We start from the raw sequence: 3,242 nt of genomic DNA, 5'->3' as shown, positions 1-3,242 counted from the left end.
GTTGATTTATTTCAACCAGGATGGCAAGGACACTTCATTAGTATCAATATGGTAACTGCCTAGCAACCAGATGGGGTTACCCTAGCAACCGAGTAACAAATCACATATCTCTGCACCAGAAAACAGTAGTGACTTCCGGGTTGACTTATTTCACTCAGGATGGCAAGGAGACTTCATTAGTATCACTATGGTAACTGCCTAGCAACCATATGGGGTTACCCTAGCAACCGAGTAACAAATCACATATCTCTGCATCACAAAAACGTAGAGACTTCCGGGTTGACTTATTTCAATCAGGATGGCAAGGAGACTTCATTAGTATCACTATGGTAACTGCCTAGCAACCAGATGGGGTTACCCTAGCAACCGACTAGCAAATCACATATCTCTTAATCACAATAACGTAGAGAGTTCCGGGTTGACTTATTTCAATCAGGATGGCAAGGACACTTCATAAGTATCACTATGGTAACTGCCTAGCAACCAGATGGGGTTACCCTAGCAACCGAGTAACAAATCACATATTTCTGCACCAGAAAATCATACAGACTTCTGGGTTGATTTATTCATGACCATAATTTTTGCTCTTTTCAAGTTACAACATGCTGTTTGACGAGTTTTGCCACGGCAAGCACCACTCACATTTTCTTCAGGAAATGTCCCCATCTAGTTATACTTTTTATTTTTATTTTTATTTTTATATCTCTTAACAAAACTTCGGCACCTAACTCGTCCCGCACCGTTTGGCGTAGACCCACGAATGAGGTGTCAAATCGAACGGCCTATTGAGGACACATGTGCTATGACTTTTATAAGCGATCGGGGGTACGGTATTTGCCCCAGGGGCAAAAAAGCGGCCGAAAAATCCCATAGACTTAACATTGAGACAAACTTTGACGCGTCACAGCTCCAAGCGAGGATTTCGTAGAAACGTGTGATTTGCCACATTTGAAGAGGCTGGCAGGCTCTGTAAGAGCATACCTCAATATGGGGTAAAAGTTGCACCCCTGGGGGCAGGAGCTGCCCAAAAATGCCCCAATTGACTTATAATGGTGTAGGACGGCCCATGAAATGAAAAGGCATAGGGATTTGTATTGAACATAGCTCTGGATCACAGTGTCATAGAGACGAGGGGTGGGCTCATTTTACTCAGACAACCAATCAGTCTCTCTGGATCATTGTGAAGCTATCAAGCCACGCCCTAGCAACCATTAAGAGCACCTTAGCAACAAGTCCCATAGACTTCTATTGAAAAAGATCAAAGGGATATCTCCGGATAGAAGTGTCATAGAAACACAAGGGTGGTCTCGTTTGACTCGGGACAGCAAACAGCCAATCATGCATCACTTCAACACTTCCTAGCCCCTCCCTAGCAACCATTGTCGAGCACCTTAACAACCAAAATCCATAGAGGGATATCTTCCATTCTGAATGTCACAGAGGCATGGGAGTTGGTTTATATCATTCATACTGACAAGCAGCCTTTGGAGATTCATGATTGGCAGCTGCCAAGCCACTCCCTAGCAACTACACAGAGTACCCTAGCAACCGTTTAGCAGTAACTATATCTCTGCACCAGAAAATCAGAGAGACTTCTGGGTTGATTTATTTCAATCAGGATGGCAAGGAGACTTGATAAGTATCACTATGTTAACTGCCTAGCAACCAGATGGGGTTACCCTAGCAACCGAGTAACAAATCACATATCTCTGCATCAGAAAAACGTAGAGACTTCCGGGTTGACTTATTTCAATCAGGATGGCAAGGACACTTCATTAGTATCACTATGGTAACTGCCTAGCAACCAGATGGGCTTACCCTAGCAACCGAGTAACAAATCACATATCTCTGCATCACAAAAACATAGAGACTTCCGGGTTGACTTATTTCAATCAGGATGGCAAGGACACTTGATAAGTATCACTATGTTAACTTCCTAGCAACCAGATGGGGTTACCCTAGCAACCGAGTAACAAATCACATATCTCTGCATCAGAAAAACGTAGAGACTTCCGGGTTGACTTATTTCAATCAGGATGGCAAGGACACTTCATTAGTATCACTATGGTAACTGCCTAGCAACCACATGAGCTTACCCTAGCAACCGAGTAACAAATCACATATCTCTGCATCAGAAAAACGTACAGACTTCCGGGTTGACTTATTTCAATCAGGATGGCAAGGACACTTGATTAGTATCACTATGATTACTGCCTAGCAACCAGATGGGGTTACCCTAGCAACCGAGTAACAAATCACATATCTCTGCACCAGAAAATAGTACTGACTTCCGGGTTGATTTATTTCACTCAGGATGGCAAGGACACTTCATTACTATCACTATGGTAACTGCCTAGCAACCAGATGGGGTTACCCTAGCAACCGAGAAACAAATCACATATCTCGGCACCAGAAAAGAGTACAGACTTCCAGGTTGATTTATTTCAACCAGGATGGCAAGGACACTTCATTAGTATCAATATGGTAACTGCCTAGCAACCACATGGGGTTACCCTAGCAACCGAGTAACAAATCACATATCTCTGCATCAGAAAAACGTAGATACTTCTGGGTTGACTTATTTCAATCAGGATGGCAAGGACACTTGATTACTATCACTATGGTAACTGCCTAGCAACCAGATGGGGTTACCCTAGCAACCGAGTAACAAATCACATATCTCTGCACCACAAAATAGTACTGACTTCCGGGTTGATTTATTTCACTCAGGATCGCAAGGACACTTGATTACTATCACTATGGTAACTGCCTAGCAACCAGATGGGGTTACCCTAGCAACCGAGAAACAAATCACATATCTCGGCACCAGAAAAGAGTACAGACTTCCGGGTTGATTTATTTCAACCAGGATGGCAAGGACGACACTTCGATTACGTATCACATATGGTAACTGCCTAGCAACCAGATGGGGTTACCCTAGCAACCGAGTAACAAATCACATATCTCTGCACCAGAAAACACTACAGACTTCCGGGTTGACTTATTTCACTCAGGATGGAAAGGACCCATGTATTGTATTACCTTGGTAACTGCATAGCAACCACATGGGCTTACCCTAGCAACCGAGTAAAAAATCACATATTTCTGCACCAGAAAATCGTACAGACTTCTGGGCTGATTTATTTATGACCGTAATTTTTTTTCTTTTCAAGTTACAACATGCTGTTTGACGAGTTTTGCCACGGCAAGCACCACTCACATTTTCTTCAGGAAATGTACCT

Source organism: Xyrauchen texanus, chromosome 16, assembly GCF_025860055.1.
Source record: "Xyrauchen texanus isolate HMW12.3.18 chromosome 16, RBS_HiC_50CHRs, whole genome shotgun sequence".
NCBI lineage: Eukaryota > Metazoa > Chordata > Actinopteri > Cypriniformes > Catostomidae > Xyrauchen > Xyrauchen texanus.
Note: the sequence above shows the minus strand (reverse complement) of the source record.